The sequence below is a fragment of the Phoca vitulina genome, unplaced genomic scaffold (assembly GCF_004348235.1).
Source record: "Phoca vitulina isolate PV1807 unplaced genomic scaffold, GSC_HSeal_1.0 scaffold14, whole genome shotgun sequence".
NCBI lineage: Eukaryota > Metazoa > Chordata > Mammalia > Carnivora > Phocidae > Phoca > Phoca vitulina.
This window is the reverse complement of record NW_022589717.1, coordinates 15,419,598-15,431,683: the sequence shown is the minus strand read 5'-3', so window position 1 is coordinate 15,431,683 and position 12,086 is coordinate 15,419,598. Positions and strand designations below refer to the sequence as shown.

The following is a 12,086-nucleotide window of genomic DNA, read 5'->3' as shown; positions in this document are numbered from 1 at the left end:
CAGAAAAAGAAATCAAAAGCAAAAATAAACTATTGGGACTACTCTAAAATAAAAAGCTTTTGCACAACAAAGGAAACCATCAACAAAACAAAAAGACAACCTATTGAATGGACGATGATATTTGCAAATCATATATTCAATAAGGAGTTAATATCCAAAATATATAAAGAAGTTATGCAACTCAACACCAGAACAACAACAACAAAATCCAATAAAAACATGGGTAGAGGACCTGAAAAGTTTGTTTGCTAAAGAAGACATACAGATGGCCAACAGACACACAAAAAGATGCTCAATATCACTAATCATCAGGGAAATGCAAATCAAAATCACAATGAGATACCACCTCACATCTGTCAGAATGGCCAATATCGAAAAAGACAAGAAATGACAAGTGTTGGCGAGGATGTGGAGAAAAGGGAACCCTTGTGCTTTATTGGTGGGAATGTAAATTGGTGCAATCACTGTGGAAAACAGTATGAAGTTTCCTCAAAAAATTAAAAATAGGAATACCATATGATTCAGGCATTCCACTATTGGGTATTTACCCAAAGAAAACAAAAACATTAATTTGAAAAGATATATGCATCCCTGTGTTTATGGCAGCATTGTTTACAATAGCCAAGAGATGGGAGCAACCTAAGTGTCCGTTGATGGATTAATGGATACAGAAGATGTAGGATATATATACAATGGAGTATTACTCAGTCATATAAAAAGAATGATATCTCACCATCTGCAACAGTATGGATGGACTGAGAGTGTATTATGCTAAATGAAATAAGTCAGATATAGAAAGAAAAATACCATATGATTCCACTTATAAGTGGAATCTAAAAAGCAAACAAATAAACAAAACAGAAACAGACTCATAGATGTAAAGAACAAACTGGTAGTGGCCAGAGGGGAAGGGGTTGGGGGATGGGCAAAATAGGTGAAGGGGATTAAGAGGTACAAACTTCCAGTTATAAAATAAATAAGTCACAGGGATGAAAAGTACAGCATAGGGCATATATTCGATAATATTGTAATAACATTGTATGGTGACAGATGGTGACTACACTTACCATGGTGAACATTAAGTAATGTATAGAATTCTCAAATCTCAATGTTGTATACATGAAACTAATGTAATACTGTATGTTAATTATACTTCAATAATGATAAAAAATGAATCTTTGGAAGAAAATGACATCATGAATAGTGCCTACATTTTAAAATATCATCATGTGATGTTAATTACACTGAAATTCAAATAAAGATCTAAAGATCACATGTATTAATTTTGAAAAAAATTCTTTCCTTAGAGTCCCTAATAAGTTGTACATAAATAGTTGGCAGAAGCAATAGAATACATAGCCATACCACCGAAGTTTTAGTAGAGAGCTTCAGACTAATTAATTTTGTAGTTTCAAGTACATTTTTATCTTATGTCTATTTTTAATATTTAGATGGAAAGAAATTGTTATTTGGATTTGAAAGTCCAAATTGTTTATGTGAATTCTTTGATGTCTTTCTTCATGACTTCATCTCCTCTGCAAATTGAGCAGAATTTATTTTTGTTCTTATTTTCCCAGACTCTCTTATCGTGGCTCTTGACCCAAACTTCCTTTCTTCGAACTCGCTACCAAACATCTCAACCTAAATCATTTGATATTATATCCCATCTGTTTTCACTTCCTATTTTGAAGGAAATATACTTAATGAGGAAAATTTTAACACTACTGCAACAGGGGCACCTGACTGGCTCAGTAGGTTAAGCTTCCAACTCTTGGTTTTCACTCAGGTCATGATCTCAGGGTCCTGTGAGGGACTCTGAGCTCAGCATGGAGTCTGCTTGAGATTCTTTCCCCTCCTCCCTGTCCCTCCCCCTCTGTTCCATCCCCCCACCTGTGCATTCTCTCTCTCTCTCTCAAATAAATAAATAAATAATCTTTAAGAAAAACAAAAACAAAAAACACTGCAACATAGGCAATAGCACCATTGATTATTTGTTTCCATTTTATACTGGAAAGAACATATTCTGAGACTGTGCGGTCCTGGTTCCAATTGTGGCTGTACCTCTCAGTAGTTATTTAGCCTCAAAAAAAGTGTCTATGATGAGCACTGGATGATATACTCAACTAATGAATCATTGAACATTATAACAAGAACTAATAATGTACTGTACCTTGGCTAATTGAATTTAAATAAAAAAAGTGTCTAAACATCTCTAATATCCAGTTTTAAAATCTTTTTCACAAACCATTAGCCTCCTGAGACCATGAATTAAATCTGGTTTGTTAAATTAGTGCTATAGCTCTCTCCTTCCAGCACATATACAAATGTCGTCATATACCACACTTGTGTCTGGATATTTTATTTGGGAAAGAGTAGACTGAGGAACTGGGGAGAATGACATAAAAGAGGAGGTTCACTGTAGAGTTGGTCACTGCTGTGGACCATTGAGGTTCAGTAAATGCCAAGAGATTCTAAAAAGCTACAAACTGTTTTTCAGAATTGTTTACTCCATGTTGAACTTTTATCTACTAGCTCCCAAGCCCCACTGGTCAAAGGTCACTCCATAAAATAAAGCAACTTCTCCACATTTCCAGATTGTACCAGATTGTACCTGCATGAGTGTGAGGTATCCAAGGCAGCTGAAATGTAAGTAGTTGTCAGGTTCCACCATCTAGATTAGTGTTAATTTGGGCCCAGCAGATGTTGGGTAAGGCACAAGAATCTATTATTACAGGGAATATCTAGAACTTAGTGCAGATTTAGGCACCTAATAGCCCTAATACATTTTTAATGATGAATGATTAAAAAGTGGGGGTTAATAATACCTACGATATAGTTATTGTGAGGTTAATTGAGAATGTAAGTATCAGCTCTAAAATACCCTAGAAGTATGCTGGTTTGTTGAGTTTGAATACCCAAGGGTGCAGATGAAGTTATTTTTTCTACTTTGTAACTGGATTTTAAAATATTTCAAGCCCTATTCTACTTGATGACCAAAAGACCCCTAATCTACCATTATGCAATCAGTTTTGGTGCAGGGTGAGTAGACCTGAGGCCATCCTCTCTCCTGCCAGAGTCCATGGAGTCTATAGTTCTGAAGATGTAAAGGACACTTGTTCAATTTGGTATTTATATTTGCCACTGCTGTAGTTCACCCTCATCATATCCTTGAGCCTCTCAATAGCTTCTTTCTCTTAACTAAAGCCTGAAACTTTGTTGGACCTATTGAAAAAAAAAAAAATTTTCCCCCATGACATTCTGGGATGCAAAGAATGTGGAAAGATCAGCTCCCATTCCCATCTGCTTTCAGTATCCCAATCAGGTACCCTGCTACACTGCCGAACCTCATTCTACTTCAGCAAAGCTCCCAGAGTCTACTTCTTTTACTTTTTCTCTAACCTCTTGTTATCTCTCCTTAAAGAGAGTATCTTCACCTATTCTGGGTTTGAGAACGGAAGGTTTGTGGGGCAGATGGGGGTCATTGGTTCCACAAGTACAGTTTTTTCTAGGAAAAATTGTGACTTCAATGCTTAGCCTGAGAGATAAGATCAACATAAGTAGAGGAATTCCAGGAACCCAAAGTATGAAAACTCATCAGTTATTGCTTTAAGATTTTATCCCAGTATACCTGATTATATATTATTTCTTGTATTTTCAACACTGAACAAAAAGTACGACATATATAAAAGTTTGTAAGATTATTTATGAACAACTGAAAGATTTTCTTGTGACATAGAACACCTGTTCACAAGTATTTTGAAGCAGAGGAATTTAATGTAATGTAATTATAACTAGCTTATAGTCTCATTAATTTCTATCAATATATACACATGGGCAACTAATTCTCAAGATATGTTTGCTATTATGTAGGTAAGATTATAAATTAGTAGAAGGTTTCCATAACATTTTTGGTAGTTCCAGTAGGCTGCAATTATTCTAATTTACAGATTAGCTCATAATTCAAGACGTGGGGAAGTTAATATTATCTTCATTATAATAGATCTGTCCAACATAACTCTTAATACCTCTTTTTTTAAGTTATTTTAAATTCTTGAGATAAAAATGCTAAAAGAATCTTACAACAAAGTTTTAACAGTACTATTTGTGGTGATGGTGCTAGAATAACTTTTATTCCCTTTGCGCTTTTCTGTATTTTCTATTATTTGTCTTTTCCTCTTTTTTTGCATTGAACATTTGTTACATTTAGTTTTTACTTTGGGCGTTTCACCTCTTTCTCCTTGTATCTGGTTCCTTTCTATCTCTATTTCCCACTTGCCACAACTTTAATAAGTATCTGTGCCATCCACCTGCCTGCAATGCTATTCTGCGCAGTCTGCAGCGCACATTGCCCTCTCATGGCTTATGTTTTTAAAGACAATGTCTGTGCTCATTACATTAAATATGCTGATGAGTCCTGGTACTCAGTGGGTTGACAATCCCCTGCCAACATCAATTGGCAGGCACAATGCTCTCCATCCTCTCAAACGGCTCTGCTTGCCTCCCCATGCCGACTGAAACTGTCATTTTCACCAAGCCCCCATTGTTGCAAATTAGCTGTTGCTGGCAAAAGTTCATGGTCTGTTTCCAGGCATTAATTTATGATCTGTGCATTTATTTTCTCCATTCAGACGAGCACAGCGCAGAAGCTTTTCTGAGTTTGAATCATTACTTATCTAGGCAACTTGACTGAAAAAACAAATCTGCATTGGTTTTTAGCAACTTCTGTTATCTTGCAGTTATCTTCACAATAAAAGGTAAGTATATCTTGGTTTCTTTTCCTAAGTATACCCATTTTATTCATTACATTGATTGGGTTTATACACAGAAAAGAGGCACTTTTTCTGTATCTAGATTTATCTCAACAGTCATACTGAATGATTGATGAAAGCCTTAATAAGACAAAGAGTGAAGATGAGATCAAGAGGTCAACATTTCTTCTGTGTCACTTATTATCTTGTTAATTGTTTAGAGACCTGAAAAAGAAAACTAAACTATTGTAATGGAAAATAACTAACTGAATCTAATAGCAGTGCTTTTCACTATAGTGGCTGTTATTGTTTTTTTTTTTTTTTAACTCTTTAGGAAATGCCTTAAAATATTACTACTTGCTGAAGCAGTTAGTTTAAGACAATGTTTATTAATCATACTATGAAAATAATGAGATAAACATATAAGCTTTTCCACCTTATATCCCTAGTTCCTCTCAGAGTCCCTGTGGGCACACAGCAGATGTTCAATAAACACTGTGTTGATGCAAACTCTGGGAAGATACAACTATTCAACAAAGAAACACAATCAGAATTTATCATTCCAAATTATCAACTCAATAATTTTTATATTAAAAAAATATTTCACTGAACCTTTGTGGACAGAATAGTTTTTAATGTTAAAAAAATGGAATCTCAGTGAATACTGTTACTCTTTGTCTCTCTTCCTCTCTTTTAAACACACAGGTGCATGCACATATTCATGCACACACATCTTTGAAATTCTAGATAAATATTTAGATTTTCTTTTTCACGCACTCACTCATTTATTAAACAGGTATGTATTGAACCAGGTAGCATCCTAAGGACTTTGCATATAGACATGAATAAGATGGGCAAGGCCCCTGCCCTCAAGGAGCTTACATTTTGATGGGGAGCTTTAAGATGACCTTGGTGTTGAGGTGGGAAATAAAAACATCATATTGAAAGTCATGGGATGGTTCAAAGCCTTCCACATCATTAATACTGCTTCATCTTAGATCAGTGGAGATTGCTACTAGATAATGCTTCAGCTGTCACACTTTGTGTGCTAGAATTAGATTACCCCACATATCTCTAAATCATTTAATCTAATGGTATCCAAATTAAGTGTGAGAATGAGATTACTTATAAATAGCTGAATGCTGTCTATGCATGTTACACAAAGCAAGAAAATATAGTCTCCATTAATGAAACAGCTTGGCCTTTCCCCTGGCGGGCAGTGCCGAAGCCACGTGATGCCTGGAGTTACTGTAAAAGACATGAACCAGCAGGAGTTCATCAGAGTTCTGGCAGCCTTCCTCAAAAAGTTGGGGGAGCTGGAAGTCCCTGAATGGGTAGACACTGTCAAGCTGGCCTACAATGAAATCTAGTTCTACAAAGGAGCGGCTTCCACAGCACGGCGCCTGTACCTCTGAGGTGGCACTGGGGTCAGCTCCACAACTAAGATTTATGCGGGATGTCAGAGAAACAGGGTCAGGCCTAGCCATTTCAGCAGAGGCTCCAAAAGTGTGGCCCGCATGGTCCTCCAAGCCTAGAGGCGCTGAAAATGGCAGAAGAGGACCGAGATGGGGGTGGGAAACTGACATCTGAGGGCCAGAGATCTGGACAGAATTGCTGGATGGGTGGCGAATGCCAACAAGAAGCATTAGAACAAATGCTGCGTTCATAAATTGCCTCATTCTAAAATAAAGAGATAGATGATAGATAGATGATAGATAGATATAGATGATAGATAGATAGATGATAGATAGATAATAGAGAAAAAAGTAAAATACTTGATAAAGGCAAAAATTATTGTATTTTTCAGGTTAGAAAATACTATCTAAATAATGGAATGATGAACTTACAAGCAGGAAAAATCTGTAATCCTGTTCACTCTGCCTCATATGTATTCAAACAAATGTTTTAAATAAACACCTGTCCAACATGTGGTTACTTTGCGAGAGCCATGATTTTTCCCTAAAGTTCTTTAGCAAATTTCTTTTAATACAAAGTCTGCCTTGTGGCTTTGCATAATAATCAAAGCAAACAAAAATATTATTCTTTAGGCATATGCCAAGTGATGAGAAACAGCCTCCTCTATTCCCAAGCTAGGATAAAAATACTCACCTTTTTGCAGGTGTAAACTAGCATTGCCAACTTTAAACGAAGCTCATTTGAAGGTTGGGATATATATAAACCATTAGTATAATAGAGCAATTAACACTACTCCCAAGGTAGATGAATAAATCGCTGATACAAGACTTTGTAAATGCTGTTACTAAGTACAGAGTATATGATATATATGATATAAACATATATCAATCTATATGAGTGTGTGAATGACTGGAAACACACACACATACATAAATGCCATCTATGCCATTTGGCAGAGTTCTGCTAATTCTCATATGATGATACATGGGTAAGTGGAAAAACAAACATCTGCTATAGTTTATTTCTTTTTCGGAATGGTTAAAGTAGCCCACCTTTTGAAAATGAGTTTATACTTTGGCCTTATATGTCTGGCTCAGTCACAATGTAAACCTTTTTTTGCTCAATGTTATGAGTAAATGGTAAAGGCAAATTGATATGGTGGAGTATGGTACCAGTGGTTCTTACAGGGTGATAATGTTGTTTATAGGAAGAGCAAAAACATGTCTATCAGAAGGCATATGAATGAGACAACAGATTCCAGTTCCCAATTCTTGCTTTGGGGTTCTGCCTCTATTTACAGAGGAAGCATCTGGCTGTGGAAAAAATATACCTAGTTTTTCTAATACAAAATCTAGAGGGAATGTTCTATTTAATAGACAGCCTCTTACAGTAGAAAAACAAGAGCCAGCCTCTCTGCTTGCTACAACGGGCCTCTCTATACAACAGACTATGACAAAAGTAAAAAGGAGATTAGAAGTCTGAGGGTTTGAACAGGCTTCTGGAGATCAATGTAGGGATATGAAGGAGCACTCTTCCAAATGAAAGAAAAAAAACACTTTCAAAAAACAGTAAAAATGGAGGTTCCTCAAAAAGTTGAAAATAGAGCTACCCTACGACCCAGCAATTGCACTACTGGGTATTTACCCCAAAGATACAAAAGTAGTGATCTGGAGGGGTATGTGCACCCCAATGTTTATAGCAGCAATGTCCACAATAGCCAAACTATGGAAAGAGCCAAGATGTCCATCAATAGATGAATGGATAAAGAGATGTGATACACACACACACACACACACACACACACACACACACACAATGGGATATTATGCAGCCATAAAAAAAAACTGAAATCTTCCCATTTGCAACAATGTGGATGGAACTGGAGGGTATCATGCTGAGCGAAATAAGTCAATCAGAGAAAGACATGTATCATATGATCTCACTGATATGAGGAATTCTTAATCTCAGGAAACAAACTGAGGGTTGCTGGAGTGGTGGGGGGTGGGAGGGATGGGGTGGCTGGGTGATAGACATTGGGGAGGGTATGTGCTATGGTGAGCGCTGTGAATTGTGTAAGACTGATGAATCACAGACCTGTACCTCTGAAACAAATAATACATTATATCTTAAAAAAAAAAAAAAGATAGTAGGAAGGGAAAAATGAAGGGGGTGGAATCAGAGGGGGAGACGAACCATGAAAGACTATGGACTCTGGGAAATAAACTGAGGGTTCTAGAGGGGAGGGGGGTGGGGGGATGGGCTAGCCTGGTGATGGGTATTAAAGAAGGCATGTATTGAATGGAGCACTGGGTGTTATACGCAAACAATGAATCATGGAACACTACATCAAAAACTAATGATGTAATGTATGGTGATTATCATAACATAATAAAATAAAATTTAAAAAACAGTAAAAATAATTAAAGGGTCTCTCATAGAGATGAGTAATAGAGAGAAAAGAAGCAATAATAGTACAAGAATTGAATTCACTGGATGGAGTTCACAAATATTGCAAAGATACTTTCTAAATGCACAATACCCAGGAAAGATCAACCTGAGTGAAGCAATAAACTCCCTGGTGACTAGTTGGGGATTGAGAGCCATTATAATGTGCACATTAAAATAAAAGAGTTTATTTTTACCCCACGCTAGTAAAATTGTTCATTCTCTTTACATATCTGTATGAATCACATGAAGAGCAAAAATCATCTTGTAACCCAAAAGAACTGGTCCTTTTTTAAAAGATGTATTTATTTATTTTAGAGAGAGATTAATTTGGGCAGGGGCAGAGGGAGAGGCTCTCAAGGAGAATCCCCGCTGAGCGTGGAGCCTATCTAGGAGCTCTATCATGACCCTGATATCATGACCTAAGCCCAAATCACGAGTTGGATACTCAACCAACTGAGCCACCCAGGTGCCCTGAACTAGTCCTTTTTTTAAACTATCCCTATTTACAAAATGTTTGTGTTCCTGATTTTTTTTTACATAGAGACTTCGTTGTGTTTTCTTAGTGTATCATGGTCACTGTTGACAACAAAGGTATTGTGCCTATTCAGAATCCTTAGAAAAGGAGAAGTTTTTGTTGGATATATGTCCCTAGCTGTTGTGCTGCAGCTTAGGGAAAAATTGTTTGATTATACTGGTAAAATGAAACTAAGCTAAATCCCTGTTTCTATGGGCAAAGGGAGGGAGATCAGAACTCTAATGAAAAGAGTCAAAGAATGGAAATGTGCTCAAGAGGAGCCTTCAGACTTGGCTCCTAAGAGGACTAAGGAGAAAGCTGACAATGAACAAGATCCTACTTTTGTCACCATCTGTTACTGGTTATTTCTCTTTTCTCAACTTGATGTGTTTTTCTTTTCCTGTCTATGCCAATAGAGAGATTCTATTGCTTTACCTATCTACCATTCTCTCTTCTGTTTAGTGTTATCATCTAATTTTCCTTTAGCGAACCACTGTCCTGTATTCTCAGGCTCTGTGCCTTAGATGGGATTGAACTCAAAGCCAGTTCCAGGGGTAAACACATGACCTATCTTTGGTCAATCACAGTCCCTGGGATTAGTTTAGGAAGAGGTCAATCAACCAAAAACACAGAAGTTGGTTCCAAGACTCACCTGGAAGCAGTGGGTATCAGGCCTTGTTTTTCTGCTGAGGTCCTTAATTTAGTAATCAGTCAAGAGCTTTGAAAACCATATGGGGAGGGGGCTCTTCAGAAGAAAGCCTATGAAGAAGAATCAGAGCCAAGATATGACATATGTAAAAAACCCACAAATTCCTGGTGCTACTGTTTGAGAATCTCAATCCAGCTATTCTGGAAGTTAATCCTAAATATTTCAGTACTGGAAGCCATTTACTTCTGTTTTGTTTAAGATAGACTGAGTTGTATTTCTGTTACTTGTAATCCAAGATTTATGTTAATATACCATAGACTGATACAAACAAAGTAAGGCTAAAATATAGAAATTTGTCCCTAGATAAGCAAAAAACCAAATCCAAATAAAAATATCAAAGGCACTGGATGGTAACAAAAAGCAAGGAGATTCAGGAAGGAAATCCACTTGGATAAAGGAAAGGCATAGGGAGAATTTCTTAATTTTGCAGTTTTTAGTCTGAGGGTTTCCAGTCTATGCCATATGGGGTAGCTAACTCTCTGATAAAAAGCCCACAGTCTCTCTGGTGTCAGGCAATCACAACTGCTGGAAAATGAGGGGAAAAAAATCTCAGAAAAAATGTAGTAACATATAGGGGGCCTTAAATTCTGTGTAGAAAATACACTCACATTTCTGTCTGGCTCTTGAACCATGCATTTGTGGGGGTAGATTTCAAGCAACCTGGGGCAAGAGTGAAAACACTGAACTGAGATTTGAGCTGCCATCCAAGGGAGAGTTTGCAATTTGATTCCAACCAAGTTAACTGACTGCTAAAAGAACTACAAAAATCAACACTCTTCAGGGAATATAATAGAATGTAGAGTTTTCACAACATAATATTCACAATGTCTAGAGGACAATACAAAATTTGAACTTCAGTGGAAATTAACGTCAAAATACAAGATTTTTGAATTCATAGAGAGAGATTTTAAAGCAGCTGTTATAGCTATGTTCATGATGTAGAGAAAAATTTGCTTGTAATGATTAGAGAAATTAGAAAAATTAGCAGATAAATATAAAGTGTAAAAGATAAAGAAATTGCTATGAGGGAGTAAGAGTAAGATTCCATAAAATTAATGAAGGATATGAGAAAATTAGGGGTAGAAAATTCAACATCTCTTATGTAGACTGGGAAACTTATCTCCTTATTTCAGCAACATTTAATTATGATCAGTGTTTTCAGGTGATTAGTTTATATTTAGTGAATTCTTCATTTAATACATAGTGAGCCCAGCAATCATTGAATAGAGTAGTCTGTAAACAAATTCTAAGTTCTTTATTACCTAGGATAAACTTTACCAAGAAATAAAAGAGTAAAGTTCACTTAAGGCAGAACTTGCCATTTTAATTTTAGTTGTTTTTATATTTTAAGTTGATTTAAACCCATTTTGGTGCAAAGTGGAAGATAAATAAGTACATATTTTAAGTACCATTAGAGAAACTAATTTTAAAATGTCCAAAATATGACAGGACATAAATGGTAATGGAATTTCACTCTCTTACAATGTAGAAAGCACTTTTGCAACATTCCAGAAAAAAATAAATTTTAACAGTTCCATGGGAAAGGCAAAGTACCACAGTTATAAAACACATAGGCATTAGAATCAAACAGGTATAGATTTAATCTCCAGATCTATTTTTTATTAGCTATGTGAACTCAGGCAAATTCCTTAGCTTTTTGAGCTTCAGATAGTTCATGCCAAAATGAAAATTTTGACATTACCAGTTTTTTTTTTTTTTTCCTGTTCTAATGCTTATTATTTTCTCAGGTTACTTTTAGCTACATTAGCTGATATTAGTGGCTATGTTTATTATTGTCTCTCATGATACAGTATAGACAATTATTTGGAAATATCTTATTGGCCAGTGATAAAAAAATATATTATCATTTTAAAAAGAGGTCAGTTTGAAGATAAACTAAGGCAAACATACCTTTATCCCAGAATATATAGCAAGCCACTTTCCTTGTGATGCTGTCAATAAACTGTTGTAGTCTTTGTGAAGAGGAATTCACTATATTTTTGCATTAGTAAGGAGTATGGCAATATGAATTCAGTTTCAACACAGGTATTTTCAAATCTACATACTTTTTGTCTAGGTTTCATAACTATTAAAAGGACACAGTTCAGTTTGTATAGTTCCTCATAATATTAATCTGACTTTTACACATTTCTTTTTGTCTTTGTGTATCTGCCTTTCTTTTTATCTACTGAATAAAAACAACTTATAAATAGTCCTGTATCCACTTTCTTCTATAACAAGGTCTTGGCTA

At 35.9% G+C, this 12,086-nt stretch overlaps 1 pseudogene; it reads left to right on the top strand.

Annotated features, from left to right (window-relative positions):
* The first annotated feature begins 5,983 nt into the window (after positions 1-5,983).
* Positions 5,984-6,397, top strand: LOC116637362 (annotated as a pseudogene).
* Positions 6,398-12,086: the final 5,689 nt, after the last annotated feature.